This window comes from Rhinolophus sinicus, linkage group LG11, assembly GCF_036562045.2.
Source record: "Rhinolophus sinicus isolate RSC01 linkage group LG11, ASM3656204v1, whole genome shotgun sequence".
Lineage (NCBI taxonomy): Eukaryota > Metazoa > Chordata > Mammalia > Chiroptera > Rhinolophidae > Rhinolophus > Rhinolophus sinicus.
This window is the reverse complement of record NC_133760.1, coordinates 53,115,435-53,134,544: the sequence shown is the minus strand read 5'-3', so window position 1 is coordinate 53,134,544 and position 19,110 is coordinate 53,115,435. Positions and strand designations below refer to the sequence as shown.

The following is a 19,110-nucleotide window of genomic DNA, read 5'->3' as shown; positions in this document are numbered from 1 at the left end:
CAGCTGATGAATAGATGGAGCTCAAAACCATTATGCTACGTACAAAAGCCAGGCAGAAAGTACTACGTCCTGTACAATTCCATGTATACACCAGTCTAGCAAATGCAAAGCTATAGGAAGAGGAACCAACCAGGGAGGGGTGGCAGAGGGCTGCCGCCGAGGGCCAGGAGAGAAGCTGGTGGGGCACAGGAAAGGCTGTGTATCTTGACTGTGATGGTAGTTATTAATACACACCTGACATACACAGTCCTCAAAACAAGGCATCAATTACAGTGGATGGAAAATGGACCTTAGTAAAGAATGAGCCTCGCACAGAAAACAGCTCTATTTATGTATGTATGTACGAACTGGATAAAGGCAGAGGCACTAATATGAGAATGACTCTCTTGAAAATAAAATTCGTACAATCTGAATAAAACATAACCCCTAACTACTTGAAGTCTCCCGGGAATCAGCAAAGCAGGCTGACGGGGAAGGGCATCTGAGCCCTGAGAGGAGGGACACCAGTGGCGCAGGCTGGTGTAAACAGACTTGCAGCGAAGGGTAGTCCTAGAGGGCAGTGGCACTGGACCGCACACAAAGGCTTCAAGTTACGGCTGTGAGAAGACACCTGAAGTTCAGTGATGCTAGAAAGCACGGAACCTAAGGGGAAGCCTGGGAAGGAGGGAGCCCCAGAAGGGAGCTCCCGAATCTGAATACACTCTGAGCTCTGTTACACCCCTAAAATGTCCATTCACAGGCGGCCTCTCAGCAGCAAGAGCGAAACTGATGAAGTGAGCTGAGGAGAGATTTCTGATGCTGCCAGCAGCTGCAGTGATGTCGTTGGGGTGCAAATCCACTCACCATACGGGCCTCCCAGAAAACAAAACCGAACAAACAAAAACTTCACACTGAACAAAACAAGATAATAGTTATCCAGTACCTATAAACGAGCATCTGAAATGCTCAGCATACAATAAAATATGCTGAGACATGTGAGGGGGGAAATAACAGTAAAATGGGACCCACAATGAAGAAAAACATATTCAGTAAAAAAAAAAAAAAAAAAGACAAAATGAACAAAGTCTGGGAAACATGTGCACAACACACAGGAAAAGCTGGTCATAACCAGGAGAAATACAAGAGACCTGAAAATTACCAAGTAAAACCCAATGGAAATTCTATAACTAGAAATTATAGTAATTTCAGAGATTGGATATTACAAAAGAAATGGTCAACAACCATGAAAACAAAGGAATCATTTATCCATTCTGAGGAACTGAAAGCAGAATTACTGAAGCAGCAATGGCCAGCGCTGCAGTGACCCTGGGACAGTACAAACTGCACCGACGTGCATGTAATCAAAGCTGCAGGGAAAGAGGAGAGAGAAAAAGGGGACAGAAAGAGGCAAGGAATAAAGGGAAATCTTTTCACAAATTTGGTGAAAAAATCAACTTATAGTTTCAAGAAGCTCAGCAAACCCCAAGCAGGAAGAATACAAAGAAAGTCACACTTAGGCACACCTTACGCTGCTGGAAACCAAAGATAAAGAGAAACTCCTGAAAGCACCCAGAGAACAGCAAAACATTATATACACAGAATAACGATACTACTGACTTCTCATCAGAAACAAGGGAAGACAGGAAACCATGCAAGAAATTTTAAATGCTGAGGGAACAAAAACCTGCCAATACCAAACTGTATTCAGAAAAAATAAATTCTTCATGACTACAGACTTCCACTTCCAGACAAAATGGAGGAGATTCACTTTTTCTTATATTTTACATTAAGTACAGCTAAAACTTTGGACGTGACACATAGGACAAAGACAAGAAGACACGAAAAGGTAGACAGAAGGCAGCAGACCAACTAGAGCCTCAGGTGCTGAAGAATGAAAATGCACCAACTCCCCAGGTTTGCTTTCTGCTTCACACATCCGAAGAGCTGCAGAAGAAGCCGACCACGCAGAAACACTAACATCAACACACCAAAAAAAACGAAAAGCCCAGAAGAGCCTGACCAAACGGGTGAGAAAGCGGCGGGCTAGCAAGACAGAAAACGTTAGGTGAGGAGCAATCTGTGAGCCCAGCACCACAGAAGCAGCCCAAGCCCCACACTCATCAGCAAAGGCTGCGGGGAGAACCCAGACTGCCCTCCCCCACCCTACACGGGGTGTCACCCTAGAAGGTGGGCGGGAACCAGGACCTTCACACCCACTGAGGAGGAGCAAGGCCTCCTGCCTCCCTAATGTCAGTGGAGAAAAGGTGGGGGGCTGGGAATGCAACACCCACCCACTGGTGATGAGGTGCCCCTGCCTCTCCCCTTCCCATTGGGCTGGGGGCAGCGGATGCCTGCGGACAATCGGAAATTAAACTACTGCCCAGAGGTGACGTGCGCCCCCCACCCCACAGTGGCCTTGGGGGCCAAGGGAAAAGCAGCACCCTTGTGAGACAGGGCGATATCAGCAAGGCACAGGAAAGAGTCTAAATTTTCACTCTGCCCATCATGCATGCGAGTCCCACCCCAACAACATGTCAATGGAAGCTGGTTACAGAATCTGGGAAACTGAAACTTCCATACACACCTGAGAGCAGCAAAATGGTGCCATCCCTTTTGTTTTGTATCCCAAAAGTACAGTTTCAGATAAGGGCTACTAAGGGGTGGATTTAAATAAACAATCAAAAAATAACTTGACATACCATAACAAGAAGCAGGAAAATCTCAAAGGGAATGAGAAAAGACAATCAATAGATGTTAGAATTACTTGCCACATTTTAAAAAATTATAAAACTGCTTCAACAAAAAAATTGTGAACATGCTTGAAGCAAATGAAAAAAACATTTCGGCAAGGAAACAAAGTCTTGGCAAAGAAATAAATACAAGATACCATGTAGAAACAAAAGGAAAGTTTAGAACTGAAAAATATACCAACAAAAATAAAGCACTAAGTGAAGGAACTTAACAATGGGGTGGAGAAATGACCCCACCTGAACAAGTGAGAAAATGGACTGGTGAAAAGAAACGGATGAAGGGGACACTGGGACTAGTAACAAACGCCACAGCTTTCCTGTCGTGGGAGTCTTGGAATATGAAAGAAAGGTGAGGCTGAGAAAGTATTTGAAGGAGTAATGGGTGAAAAGTCCCCCAATTTGGAAAACTTACAGATTCAAGGGATTGAGTAAATCCAAAGAGGATATGCCCCCCAAACTCCACGCTAAGACACATCATAGTCAAACTTCTAAAAACTAAATACTAAATGCAAAAATCTTGAGAGGAGAGAAACAAGACCTTATCCATAGGAGAAAAATAATTAAGATGACAAGAAATTTCTCATCTCAAACCATGGAGGTCAGAAGAAAGTGGCATAGCATTTTTCAAGAGCTGAAAGAATTGTCAACGTAATTCTCCATCCAACAAAAAACATCCTTTAGGAATAAGAGAGCAATCAAAAATTCTCGGATGAAAGAAAACTAAAAATTAGCCATGAGAAAATACACCCTTAAAGAATACTTAGGAAAGTTCTTGCACCTGAAAGAAAAATGACAAAAAGAAGGAATCTTGACACATGATGAAGAAGGAACACAGGGAAGGTAAAAACATGAATAATTACAACAGACTTTACTTTTCCTCTTTAGTTTTCTAAATCATGTTTTAACAACTGAAGCAAGATTTTTCACACTGTTTGATGTAGGTCTCAATGTACGTCTCATACCCTGTTTCCCCGAAAATAAGACCGAGCCAGACAATCAGCTCTAATGCATCTTTTGGAACAAAAATTAACTTAAGAGCCAGTCTTATTTTACAATAAGACCGGGTCTTTAGGATAGGATAGGCTAGGCTAGGATAGCTAGAACACCGGGTCTTATATTAATTTTTGCTCCAAAAGACGCATTAGAGCTGATTGTCCAGCTAGGTCTTATTTTCGGGGAAACACGGTATATAAAGGAAATTATGAGACCTATAAATGGAGGATATAAAGGAACATGAAGGAGGTATGGATTCTAGACTTCACAAGACCTGGTAAGATGAAGACACCAATCACACACATACAGACTATCCTGTATGTGCGTAATGTAATAATTACAGGAACAGCTTCAAAAAAAAAAGTCTACACAAAGGGTACACATAAAAACACTATATAAGGGTAGGACTTCCAGAAAGACAAAGTAAGGAGACCAGAAAACTCTCCTCCCAGGAAAATAACAATTTAACTGGTGAAAATGATATATATGTAAAGTAAGTAAGAGAGACTGTGTGTGTGGGAAAAGGGGGTGGGCAGGTATCATTCAAAGCCTCAGGATATTATCCTAAGAACATACAGCAAATGGAATATTCATTCAGGAAAATGTACTTGAGTTGTTAGTAAAACAAAGGGGAAAAAAACCCAACATCATCACTTCAATCAACACAGAAAAAAACTTTAGACAAAATAAAACATCTCGTCATGATTTAAAATGCCAAAAAAATTGGATTAGAAAGAAGCCTCCATGCCCTGAAAAGATAGGTTAATAAAAATTCCACAACAAAAATCATGCTTCATGATTCAAGACTGAATGCTTTGTCCCCTAATATCAGGAACAAGGATATCTGCTTTCTTTTTCTTACTGATTTGTAGTTATTTTATATATTCTAGAAATGATTCCTTTTGTTGGCCATATTTATTGCTATTAATCTTCTTCCTCCCTACGGTTTGTGTTTTCACTCTTATGGTATCTTTTATTAACAGTTATTTTTCTAATACAGTTGAATTCTTCAATATTTTCCTTTATAGTCAGTGCTTTCTGTTCTTAAGAATTCCTTTGCAAACATATTCTCCCATGTCATCTTTTCAAAATTTTATAATTTTAGGTGGAAATGTGGACCAAAAGGAACTCAAAGGTATTTTCCTATTGTTTGTTCTTTCTCTTGATTTTCATTGATTTGAACTTATCTTCTATCATGCCTAGTAATTTAAGACTTACTGGTAAACTCTGTTTTTGAAAAATTGGTTATTTTGAGGCACTAGCTGTTATTTTTTCCAGAGAGGATTTATTATTTTCATCAGACAGGTACTTAGGTTGGAGAAGATGACTTTAATTCAATGTCTACATGAGCTGACTTGAAGCTGGGATTCAAGACTTTGTGGAACCAGATTATTTTTGTCAGTTTCCCCTTATTTCAATGGTATACCCCAGAGATCAACAAACTTTTTCTGAAAAGGGCCAGATAATAAACATTTTAGGATTTGTGGGATAAGAGGCAAAATCTAAAATATCATATAAGTACTTACCTACGATGAGAGAAACAAATTCCATAAATTTTTAATAATTATTATTTCAAAATATGGTAATAAGCGTGATTTTGTTTTTGTAACACAGGTCTACTAATGAAAACATTGAAACTTGGGTGGGGTGGGGGGGAATTACATTTAACTGAAATTCAAACTAACTTTTCCCTATCATCAAAATGAATAGTAAATGTTCTTCTGTTCATTCTGTTATGAGATTTTATCCATCTTCGAAAAAAATATTTTCACACAGAGATGCTGCCAAATAGTGGTATCCATCAAATCCATCAATTTTATCTGAGCATATCAACCTTTCATCTGAGCGTATCAACCTTTGAAAGGCATTTATGAAATTGCATTAGTCTTCCCTTGATCCTCGCTTTTAGCGTGTCACTATATTGCAGAATAATCATCTTCAATTAAAGGACAGGTTGAAGCTCCTCAATTACACAGTTAAATGAATTTTGAATTATAGGAATCGCCTTTGTATTTGCCTCGAGGTCCAAAAACTGCTACTGAAACAGGGGTTTGACCTTGGAAAATATTTCTGCACCAAAGTTATGTGGGAATGGAGAGCTTGTTTAACTTTTTATGGCATGAAAAGTGTATAAAGCATTGACATTACTTGTGATTCAAACAACACTAGGTTGTAGAAATAATTTTACCACGGCGTAACGTACTGGTAAAGCAATGTTTTGCCTTATAACTTTAGGTTGAATTCATTAGGTAATATTTTTAAATCTGCAGCAAAGGTTAACTTCCAAATCCATTAAGTATTTGATTTAGAAGTTGAGGGCAACCTTCTTATCCAGATAAACTTTAATCTCAGCCTTAAGTTCAAAAAATTACAATAAAACTTTGCGACTTTTAAGTCATCAAACTGCTTTGTGGTAGGGAATTCAATATATTCAGCTTCCATTTCTAACAGAAATGCCTGGAAGTGAGATTGTGACATCTATAAGCGCACACAAAACTCACCATTTGGCACTAGTAGTTTAACAACCCACGACAGATTTAAATATTTTATGTAAAGTACCTGATGATGAATGAAAACAATGAATAAGCAGACGCTTTTAAACACCATTATGTTTAAACAAGCTTTGTAAATTTGTCCATTTAAAGCCTTTTTCTGCTCCATACTTATTTTTACCAGTTAATTGTAGCACATCTTAGCAGATTCTACTTCAGGTTGCACTGAATTAGTATTCTATCAACTTATTTGAAAATATTTCCTCTGTAGTTGTTTCATGCAGACTGCTTATAAAGATTAATTCTTCAGTCACTTCAAACTCAGCACTGATTCCTAGATAAACAATAACTGAGCAGTACTGCAACATCAAGAGCCTAGAAAACTGTCTAGAAATTATTTGCCTATTTTTTAAATGACTACTGATATTGCTCAATGTCCTCAACTTTTAACAATGATTCTTACTGAAAGGCTAATAGTCTTTAAAAGGTTCTTTTCTGTGCACACATTTCTTTGACTGTTGTAGCCAAACATGATTTAACTAACTCACCATTGATAAATGGCTTTCTGTGCTTGGCTAACAACAAATGAGCCGCTCAGCTTACTTTAGTTGTAGCCGCATGTTCATTTCTCACCTTTCTAAAGAATTTCTGCTGTGATGAGATATTACATTTTAATTTACTGTTTTTTTCTGATCATTAATTTCCTGTGAGTTGGGAATAGTGTGATGAGTACTCAATCTTGTAATGTTGACATATCCTGTACTCTTTTAGCATAGATAAAGTACCACAGCATAATACATTTAATGCTTTGCCTTCTAATTTGATAACTCCACTATTCTCCAGAAGTGCTACATATGAAGCCCACCTTTCTTGTTTTAACAGGACAGATGTGTAACAGTAATAAAAGAAATAAGTTGCTGGGACAATACATGTGGCACTCAAACACTGATGAATTCTAATTGTGTCACTGTGATGTATAGCATATCCAAAGCAATGCAAAGCATATGTGGTCTCTGGGCAACAACTCATGTCTATCACCGAAGTGCAACAGAAGCCACAGATAACATGCAAATGAATGAGTGTGGCTTTGTTCCAATAAAATTTTATTTATGGACACTAAAATTTGAATCTCCTATGACTTTCAAGAGTTATAAAATATATTCTTTTAATTTTTTAAACTAGTTAAAAACGTAAAAACCGTGTTGGCTAACGGTCCATATAAACACAGACAGTGGACTGGATCTGACCCACAGACCACAAATTGCTAACCTCTGATGTAGTCTTTAGGGGTCCCAAGTGAAAGTCTGTAATATTTAATGGCCCATAAATCCTAGTTTTGTCTTCTTAGCTCTAGAGACTGCCAAAAATTTTTCTCAGCTTTCCAGCCACTCAGCTGGTCTTTTACAAACTGGACAAATGTCTCAGGGGAAATGAAGTTAATGACAGACCGCCCTCCCTCTGGGCCTTCACTCCTGCAAGTCCTCGCCTCTCCGAGAGCTCTCCAACACCTTTAAGTATTTCACTGGAAAAAGATTTTACCCAGCTTTTCCAGTTGCTCCTAGTGGGAGAGCTGCTCTAACAAAAGTTTCTCTGCTAAAGGTGGAGGTGGAAGTAATACTTTGCCTACCAGATATCGAGACCTTTAAGCTACAGTCACCATGGCAGTGCGATGTTGTCACTGGAACATATAAACAGACAAATGAACTAAAATAGAGAGCTTAGAAATAAACCCACACATTAGTAAACATTTGCTAGATAAGAGGTCATATTTCAAATTAGTGGATAAAATAAATTTTCATAAATGATGTAGTAAACAATTGGCTCTCCATATGTGAGAAAATGAAATTGGACTCATATCACAGAATACAAAACTCAGAAACACCTAAATGTTAGGACAAAACTACATAAGTGAGCTTCTGAAATGTACTTTCAGGGACACATTAGAAATCACTAAAAGTTTTAATTTTGAAATAAACACATTATCACGATTCAAAATTCAAAACTTTCTAAAGGGTATACAATGAAAGAAACACCTTGATAGAACCACACAGGATAAATTCCCTAGAGGCAAAGAAGTTTACCAGTTTCCCTATGTGGCCTTCAAAGCTATTTTACGCACATGCAAGTTCATGATAGTCTCTGTTCCCCGTGCTTTACATCAAAGGTCTTCTTTACAATATCAAAGAATACCACTCACCTCATCACAAAGAAAAGCTCATTTCTTGAAATTATGACTTTTACTGAGAAAAACACTAAGGGCAAGGCATCTTTACTGAATAGGCCTTAAAATTTTAACTATATTTTATTAAATAGGTACATTTTATACAACAAACATTTCCAGTTTCTCTTCACTTCCACCCAACTTAATTCCTAAGTAAAAATTCAGTAATAAAGTTGGCAGGCTGAAATTATTCAAACATTAAATTCCAGGTGTAGGTATACCTAAAAGCATTGCAAAGTCAAATCTTGTATTATCAAATCTTGCTGAATCCAGACTTTGTTATTGGTATTCTGACAAAACAATCCATAATTGGCCTTCGATGTCATCCTCATAGCCTTGCATTTTAGAGTGAAGAGATAATATAATCTCTTACTGTGCAAAATGAAACTGAGTATAGACAGGTATAGTCTGACTTGGTGACGACGTCACCTGATAACAGCTAAGAATGTCACATACAAAACAAGAAGTCCAGATTCCTGATTCTCCTCATTAAATGTAGTAATCGTGTTTTATTTAGAAAAACTTACAATACGAAACACATTTGAAATCATTGGCCATTTCTCCTTAAATCTATTAATCCAGACTCAGTATTTCCTACTATCCATCCTGTAACTTTTATTCCATGTTGCATCCATCTCTTCACTGGACTTCTTCCTGTGAACATTAACTAAAGGTTCAATATTCCATCACTTTTTCTCTTTGTTTAACGCTCTCCCCTGACAGTCTGATATGCTGTCATTGTGTTAGGAAAATGGTCTATGATTCCAACCCGGACCTTTAGTCCCACAGATGCTTCATGGAGTTTATGTCAAAGCACAGCCCCATTTTCCCACATACTCAGGCTTGAAACTAGACAGCATTTGCAGCTCCATCTCATTCATGAAGAATTCAATACTAGTCACTGCATTCCTACAACATTCTATCTTTATATTTCATCCATAACACCTAAATTCCAGAACTGGCGTTCATTGACCTTTAATTACGCACCAGTAATCCTAAACATTTTTCTCTTTCCGTAAACCTCTTCCAATTTAACAACAAAAGGCTGGGAGAGTTCAGATCTATTCATGTGGCTCTTATTATTAAGAAACCTCACAATGAAATCCCTCCGCTTGGCGTGCAGAGCTAAGGCTGTTCTCCATTCCTTTTTCCACACCATTCCCCACCCTACTCCTTCTTCAGTCACTTTCATGTATCTGCCATTCTTCTAAAATCCACATACCCTCATACTTTAAAACTGTTTAAGATGACTCTTTGTCTAGACTCCCTATGTTAACCTACCGAAACTTACCAATGCTCTAAGCATCATCTTAAACCTTTCCAACTTTTAAAATGTTTTCAGATTCCCTCAGTCAAAATATGCTTCCTAATAACAGACACTATTAGTTAACTACGGAATATCTATTCCATCTTCTTCCTTCCTAAGGCCCACAATTTTGTTCAGAAATCCACCCCCCATGAGCAGCACTGTGTTTCAGTGGGCTTCAATGTGTTTCCCTGGCCCCAGAGGAGAATCAGTCTAATCAAACGGCAGTTGTCCCAACACTTTTATTGGTTATTTGTTTAAGACATGAACTTACGAGGTAGTTCTAGGTAATGAGACACTAGCAGAAACCTGCTCGGGTTGAGGAAAGCATATGGAAAGGATTTTCATCAATTAAAATAATAATAAATAAAAGACTTATTTTTTTCTGTCTCTGAATGTTATCATGAGGGGATGATACTTAGGGCTCGTGCCCACCACCTTTTGGCTGTAAGAGGAACTGAACTAAGGAAGAGGCCAATATGCTGTGGCTGCACCACAGAAAGAGAGTAGGAGCCTGGCAACCTGGCATCGAGAAATCATTGACCGCCCATCACCCTAACTCCTGACTTTCTGTGAAAAATATCCAGCACCCACAAGGCGAAATTCACAATGCCTGGCATCCAAATACAGATTACCAGGCATACAAAAAAGAAGGAAATCACAACGTAAGTTGAAAATAATAAATCAATCAAAACTGACCCAGAACCAACACAGATGTTAAAATTAGCAGATAAGGACATTAAAACTGTTGTCACATGTTTACTCAATATATTCAAAAAGTTAAGTAGAGACATGGAAGATATAAAGACCCAAATCAAATTTCATAAACACAATATCTCAGATGAAAATTACATTGGATGTAATTAATAGCAGATTAGAAATTGTGGAAGATTAGTGAACTTGAAGACATAAAAACAGAAATTATCTAAAATTATGCACAAAGAGGGAAAAAGAATCTCAAAAAAAACGAAAAAAAGCATTAGTGAGATAACTTTAAATGGCCTAATATTCAGGTAACTGGAATCCCCAAAAGAAAAAAAGAGGAGGAACAGAAAAAACAATTTGAAAAAATAACTGCCCAAAACTTTCTAACCATAATGAGAATTAAAAACTCTCAGATCCAAACAACTCAACAAAGTCCAAGCACAAGAAACACGAAGAAAATTACACCAAGGCACAACATAAGCAAATTGTCTCAAATCAGTAATTCAATATTAAAAGTATCCAGTAAAAAAGACATCTTGTGCAGGAACAACCTCATAGATACTCAGAACAAACTGATGGTTGTCAGATAGGAAGGGGGTTGTGGGGCGGGATGAAAAGGGGGAAAGGATTAAAAAGTACAAATTAGGAGTTACAAAATAGTCATGGGATGCCAAGTAAAGCACGGGAACATAGTCAGTGATCATTATGTATGATGTCAGAGGGGTACTAGACTTAGCACGATAACTCTGTTAGTTACATAAATGTCTAATCACTATGCTGTACACCTGAAAATGACATAATATTGTATTTTAACTGTAATTAAAATTTTTTAAAAGTTAAAAAAACCACCAGGACAAGAAAAAAAAAAAGACATGTTATGTACCGAGGAACAAAGATAAGGACGACACCAGCTTGTTCCTCAGAAACAGTGCAAGCGAGAAGCCTGCAGCACCACATCTAAAGCACTGGGGTGGGGGAGTCAACGCGAATTCTGTATCTAGCAAACACAGGCTTCAAATCGAAGGTGAAATAAAGGCACTTCAGAAATACAAATGCTGAAAGAATTCATTACCTGTAGACCTGCACTGTAAATGTTAAAGGATGTCATCCAGGCAGAAAGAAAATGATACCAGATCAAAATCTGGATCTACACAGAGAACGAAGAGGACCAAAGTGGTAACTACGTGGATTAATATATTTAATAGTTTTCTTATTATTTAAATCTCTTTAAAAGATATCTGACTGTTTAATGAAAATTAACAGTAATATCTCATGAACTTTATAACATAAGTAAAAAATCAAATGGATGACAGCAATAGCGCAAAGTCCATGAGGGGGAAAAAATGGAAGGAAACAGAAGTATACTTTTAATACACACAACACTATATAATATCGCTTGAAAGTAGACAGTGACAAGTAAAAGTTGTATACTGTAAACCCTAAAGGAACCAATAAAATAACAAAACAGACAGTTATAAGTAATAATCCAACAAAGGAGATCAAATGGAAACATAAAAAAATACTCAATACAAAATAGGAAAAAAAAACAATAGCTAGAAATAAATAGAAGGAAAAAAACAGGAAGACTTAATCACATTAAATGTTCATGGCCTAGTGCTCGCTTCAGCAGCACATATACTAAATGTACATGGCCTAAACACTCCAATTAAAAAGCAGAGATTGGGGGTGGGGGAGGGGAGCAGAGATTGTCAGATTTTAAAAAGCAAAACCAGTCCCTGCAAGATAGCACATTAAATATAAACACACAAATAGGTTAAAATAGAGGGATGGGATAATATATACCCTGCTTACACCAGTCAAAAAAAAGCTGGAGTGGATATATTAATATAGACAAAGTAGATTTCAGAGTTAAAAGCAGGATTTTTCTGTCATAGTTGAAAGCATCCTTATGCATCGCTTTCCTCTGATCCAAGTTCTTTTACAGAATCACTAGAGCACTTAGCATAGCCTCTCTATGATGGGGGAGCAGTGCTGGTCACTGAGAAGTACCCACTCTACTCCTACAGAGAGAAACACTGAAACTGAGACCTAGCAGAACTTCAGCACATGTAAACAAGGGTTGACAGAGCAGGCTCAAGACGACAACCTCAGAAAGGCCTGCTTGTCCAGCTGACATCTGGGACGTTGGATTTCGGGAGGGTTCCCACAGGCCCCTGCGGGACTCGGGCAGTTTCCTGTACCTAGACCAACTGTGCAAACAGTGTGGCTCTCCTCTGGTGCCCGCGGGCAGAGGGTACCTCTGCGACTACGGAGCCCCCAGTAACGAGCTAGAGCTGCTCCGGGCAGGAACACTGCTGGGCGGAGAGGGCACTTTGTGTGACACCTCACGGGAGGCTGCGCAGGGATCCTTCCAGACCGTCTGTGTCTTTTCCCACTGAGATCCTTCCACTTCCTAGCCTTACACATCACGGCAGCAAGTCTCGCTCATAATGACAGGCCTGTGCTGAGCCCAGGAGGCCATCCAGCGAGTCTCCCATCTGGAGAGAGCCCTGTGGACCCCCAGCACAGACAGAGAAATCAGAGCTGTGAATATTTGCCCTCCGCTTAAAACACTATAGGGGACATGAAGAATATATACTTAATTATCTCAAATTTACACTGGAAAGCACTGGCATTACATAAAAATAAAACAGTATTAGACCACATTGATGAAATAGGTACCTGCAAATCACTGCACATAAAGATGCTGATCAATATTTTAAATCTGACACAAATCTTACTTTCCGCTGGTTAGAGGTGGGTGTCAAGAGAGACTTTTACTGTATTGCAAACTGGTTTTAATATTTTTTAACCGAACTTACATTTACATTACTTGTCTACATTCTTAATGAGTACTGCTGTCTTATTATAGAAAAGCTAAAAAAAAAAAAAAAAAGAAAAGCTATTTTTGTTCTCTTTTTGCCGTCTACAAAAAGAACCCCAAATATTAAAAACTACCAACACTTCTCCCAGAACTAAACTGGTTTTACCCAAAGACACCTGGCACAAAATTAGTAAAATATAATCGAATTTCATAAGGGGCTGTGCAGGGAATGAGTGTGGAGAAAACATAGAAATGATAAATTCTAAGTAGGGAGATGATGTAAGTAACTTTGTAACTAATGTTTTACTTACAGCCGAGGACACATTTGAGTCAGAACTAGTTAAAAGAACAGAAATGTGTGCTGGAGGTGTATCAGTTAATTCTTTTGGGAGGCAGTGAGGAAAGTACAGAAAGAGAGCCTTTAGGTAAATAAATGATCAAACATCTGTAGCATGCAGAATCAAACTATTCCCTTGGTAATATTCAAATTACCCAGATTTCCAAGATATTGGTAGCACACCCCCCCCCAGGGCTCCAAAGAAGAAATTAAGGGAAAAACACTACTGCCTTTCCTGAAACCCAGGTTCACAGTATAGCATACCCATCTAGCATAAGATAAAGTTCCCCCCGGAAAAACTGGAAAGCAGTCTGAGGGAAATTCCAGGAAAACTAAACTGCTTGATGAAGAATGCCATTTAACAACTGAGGAACTTAAATGAAATACATTCACTTCAGAAGAGGAATATTATTATTAACCAAACCAGGATGTCTCCACCATGGCACTACTGGACTTGTCGTGGAGGCTGTCCTGTGCATGGCAGGGTGTTTGCAGGAGCCACTAGGTGGCAGCAGCGCATTCCTCCCGGTTCCCCTGGTGCCCTCAGCATCACCCTCCTTGACAAATCCCATGCATGCACATATTTATCCCGTAAATAAATCTCTTGTGTTCCAGGTATTCTGTGAGGCGCTCGAGATAAAATGATAAACCTGAATAGGTATTATCCACGCTTTCATGGTGCTTACAGCCCTAGTCAGGGGACCCAAAGTGATCAAGACTCGCAGAAACAATATAAATTCACAAATGTTGGTAAGTGACATAGAGGAGAGACACAGATTCCAATGAGAACGGATAAGGACGTGTGTGCACATATTTCTTAAGAGACGTGCACAATCAAAAGTTTAGAAAGTACTGCAACCTCTCTGCCGAAGCTCTGTACCTCGTTCTCTTCTTTCTTCTTAGACTTAAAGGCCTGATTCTAACTTCAGTTTATTTCAGCATCTGTCATAGGTTTTAAAAGGGGGGGGAAGTGGGATTCTCACAAAAATAGGAAGATGTAAACAGAAGTCGTGAATCATTTCCACAACCATTTTTCAATCCAACCAAAATTATCAAAATGTAGCTAAATTTTCATCTTCTGTAATCAAAATGTTTTTTTTTTCTTTTTAACAAATGGGTTTAAAACATACCAAAACTCTTTAGAATATTTTAAAACAGATCAGAAAGTGCCACGTCCAGTATTTTCTAGAGACAAATGTGAGAATATTTTTTAGTTGTTTGTTTTTTACAAACTTTCGTTGTTTCTGGCAATGAAATACCAATAGCAATAGTTCCAAATATCCATTTTCAAAATTCTCAACCCCCAGCAAATGTCTTTGAAAATTCATTCCATTCTCATGGTTATCTCTACCTGTATCTTAAAGAGGCAGATGAAGTGTTGATTTTCTTTGACAACAGAGGTAAGTACCATAATAAATCAGCCACATGTCATCATACCGAAGGTCAACAAATTTAGAACATCTGTCTTTTGGTTAAAAAAAAAGGGGGGGGTATTCTAAGTTCAACAGCACTTTTACATACTCTGGCCCTAGGGAATCTTTTGAGACATTAAAGATTGTATTGACAATAATCCCCCCACCCCCATCACGTGTAGAATTGTAAAGATTTGCTCTATTTTAGAATTTTTTTGAACAATTAGAAATTTATAAACTTGTATGCAATTACCACATTAGTGACCTCCTTTAATACGTTGGACTGTGGACTTCTTAGTTGTAACTATGAAAGATTCCATGCATGATCTTTAATACTCTTCATGTAGGCTACAAATATTTACTGATGAATGGCCAAGACAAAAAGATTCTGTCAGAATGGCACTATTGTTCTAGTTGAGAAGAGAGAAACAAGATTATTAAGTAAATAGACACGATGCTAGATGGCAATCAGCGCAAAGCAGAAAACAATAAAGCGGGGCATTCCGGTACCTGCCGGACTTCAGGTACCTGACGTTTCCGACAGGGAGGCCAGCACCATGAGTGAGGACCCAAAGGTAAAGAGGGAGCAAGCCATGCCTCCGTCTAAGAAGACTACAGTCAACAGAAAAGAACGGGAAGTGCAGAGGTCCTGAGGTGGGTGTGTGTCTGACCAAGGTCAGTGCAGGGGAAGAAAGCGACCGAGGGAAAAGTTACAGGAAGTGATGCCTGCGCAGGACTCGTGGCAGGTGAACGTGACATGGGGAGCCCTGTGGGTGAGCGAGGACCAGCATTATTTCTCTGAAGGAAATTAGCGTCACTGAGGAATGTCACGCAAAGGAGCGATGTGACTGACGTGTGCCATTTATTAATATCTACTAGTATTAGTAGGGACTCGCGTACTCATTTTATTCTGTGGATGAAAACCCAGGACGATCTTTATGCTTTGTTTTTGCTCAAATGGGTCCAGCTCTTAGGACCCTTCAGGGTGGCTCCTGTGCTTTCAGTAAGTCCCCGCGTTCTGACACTTCCTTACTCTGTGGCACCTCATCTTGTATTTTCCCTGCACGGAGAACTAACTACTTCACTTCTCAGGGCGCTCTGGTTCCCTTTTTGGAGAACAGTGGTTAGACGCAGTATCTGGGCTCGAGGTGTGCTCACAGCTCCTGGGAGCCGCTGCTTCCAGGCCTTCACAGAGGACAGAGCTGGGCAATGGATGTGTGCACGCTAACTTGCACGTATACACACATCTGCCGCTCCATATCTGTATAAAAATTCAAAACCATAGCTCATAGTGATCCCTCTCGTCCCATTCCAACACCACAAAACCCATTTTAGCCTTTCCTTACTCATGGCTCCTTTCTCCAACATTGAAACACCTACTTCTCATGATCTACCAACTATTTCCTTACTTGTTCACTTACAGTGGACGCAGGAGGGAGTTCAGACTAGCGCACCCACACCTGTGAGAGACTCATTCAGCCCCTAGACTACAGCCCATGTGTGCAGTTCCTGTTGTCTTGAGCCTCACGGGTACCCAGACACTGCTTTCCAGTTACTAGTGTAGCGTTTTCCTTCCCTACCCGTCTAAGGATGACTTAGCTGTTCCTTTTGGTTCCCCTGTATCCTAGATGGTTGTAAATGCTTATTTGGGGTTATGTTAAACGTGCCTATGGTTCTAAGTCACAGCTTAGTGACTTACAAGTGTCTGTCTCTGAGACACTTAGTGACTCTGAGAAGTGTCTGCCACACCTCACCCCAGCTACACGGATCCCACTCCTGTCTTCCTTCCACCTCTTTCCTACCCACATCCACGGGTAACCAATTTCTTTCCTTTCGGGTTTAAACTGCCAGTATTTCTTTGCCACAGATGATCACATGCCTGTATATTTCCTCATTTCTCATTCTTTCTTCCATAAAGAGTTGCATACCACAAATGGTCTCTTGCACGTTTTTTCCCCACTTAAAGGTAGATACTGGAAACCATTCCACCCGTTTATAGAGCTGTTCTTCACTGTATTTTCACAGGTGCACTGTATTCCACTGTATGAGCCATACCATAGTTTATTCAACCACTCTATTATATAGAGCCATTTAGGTTGTTTCCAATATTTTCCAAACTAAACAATGCTACAACTATTAACTTTTAATAGCACAAGTATTTTGTGTTATTGGAGGCAGATTTCCAGGATAGATTCCGAGAAAGGTCAAAAGATAAGTGCACATGTAGTTTGTTAGTTATTGCCAAAGTTCCCTCCAGAAGGTTTGTACCAATGTGCATTCCCACCAGCAAAGTATGAGTGACTATTTCCACACAATCTTATCAACAAATGTGTTGTTATACGTTTAAATTTTTGTTAGTGAGACCAACTCTGCAGTGGAAAACAAATTTTTGAAGTTCTAGCTAACTGGTCTACCTGTGCCTATTTGATAACAGTGAAAATCAAAACAAACAAAAACCAGTAGAAATGGCAATAGAAGACTGATACTACCATCAATTTTGACTGACTGACTCCAGTGGAGAAATCAAGGTTTGCCAATGTTGCCACCGACGCCCTTCTAATCTCATCTTTCCTCCTCCTCCCAGCACTCCACTGGCATTCCACTTGCTTGGGCCCACTCAGCACCGAAGCCCTCAGTGCGAAGGCAGGCAGGTCTCCCATGGCGCTTGATTCCCGATTCTAAATTCCATTTAAATGCTAATCAGTTAAGTATTTAAAGAACAAGAATGGTACCTTCCGTCCAAAATGGACAGGGCAAGGCAAGCTTTTCTTTACCCTTAGTGTGCAAAGCTGGGAAATGTATGGATACATACTTACTCCCCTGTATACAAATATCTATAGTCCTGCATTGGTATAAATAGGAAAGAGTTCATGTCGCTTCTTCTAGTTCCAATTCAACACCACAACGTTCAGCATCCCAGCCTGTGTTCACTGCCTTTCCTGTAGCACAGGTGCAGTTCGTTTTATGCTTCACCTGATAGCGCTTCACAGATGTCGTGCCTTTGACACACTGAAGTTAAGAGCCTCCACGAGCAAGGCTACGATTCCCTTCATTGTGCTACCTGCTCCATGGCGCTGGTCTAGACCCAATCCCATAATCACCTCCAAGACATGCCCGTACTTCTCACTGTCACAAAATAATCCAAGACCACTTCTCAATTAATTGAGGAAAGAAATAGCTCTCACTGATCCATCCCAGTCTTGACCTGGCATCTAAATATGTTCAGACCGTGCGATTTCTATCATGCATATTGTTCAAACTTTAGTCACAGAAGCATTTAAATGTAACGCCACATTTCCAAAACAAGCACTAACTTGCCTCCTCTTGAGGTGAGTTACTCAGCCACATAAATTGGATCATTTCGATAATCTGAGTAAAGCTAGAGTTATAATAGTTGAATAATTACTTGATTGTAAGTCCTTGTCTCAATTACATTTTTGAAAGTTTTAACTATATTCAACCGACTAAAGCCCGTGTAATTTCTGTGGTCAAAATTTCCATTTTTAATATTCCTTTGGAAGGGCTATTTCACCTCTGCCAAATACACTTGTCAAAAACCAAAGGGAATTTGTAGCCAGCAAAACAATTTCACTTCATAGGGTTTGTTACATTTACTTTGGTGCTCATTTCAAAATTACATGCAAATCACAGTGAAAGCTCTGAAGGATGGCAGACCATGTACATATTACTTTGGGATAGTGCCAAAAAGACAAACTGAACTGCCAACTTAAATGAAAAGAAATTGTTTCAATCACTTTTTAAAATATCAAACAAAGCTAGTCCACATGTGGACTAAAGACCTGTCAAACCTTGTCCCTTTTATTTTATGTCTTCATCAAATGGTTCTGTCTTAAAAAGACAAAACCACATGGGCATATAAGTATGGTCAGTAATTCTCATTTCTAAAACTTTTGACTTAAATGTAAAATATTTGTCTTACAGATTTACATTTATTGCACAACTTAACATATTATATTCTCGTGATTTGCGCAAACTACCCTGGATATAAATGACTAATTTCCTGTTTTAAGGGTTTTTACATTATAGTAGCCATTTAATGAATAATTCTTACAAGTGAACCTTTGTGCTTA

At 39.0% G+C, this 19,110-nt stretch overlaps 1 protein-coding gene across 17 annotated transcripts in view; it reads right to left on the bottom strand.

Moving 5' to 3' along the window:
- Nucleotides 1–19,110, bottom strand: part of KMT2C (lysine methyltransferase 2C) — a 222,470-nt gene that overhangs the window by 119,342 nt on the left and 84,018 nt on the right. The window lies entirely within an intron of this gene.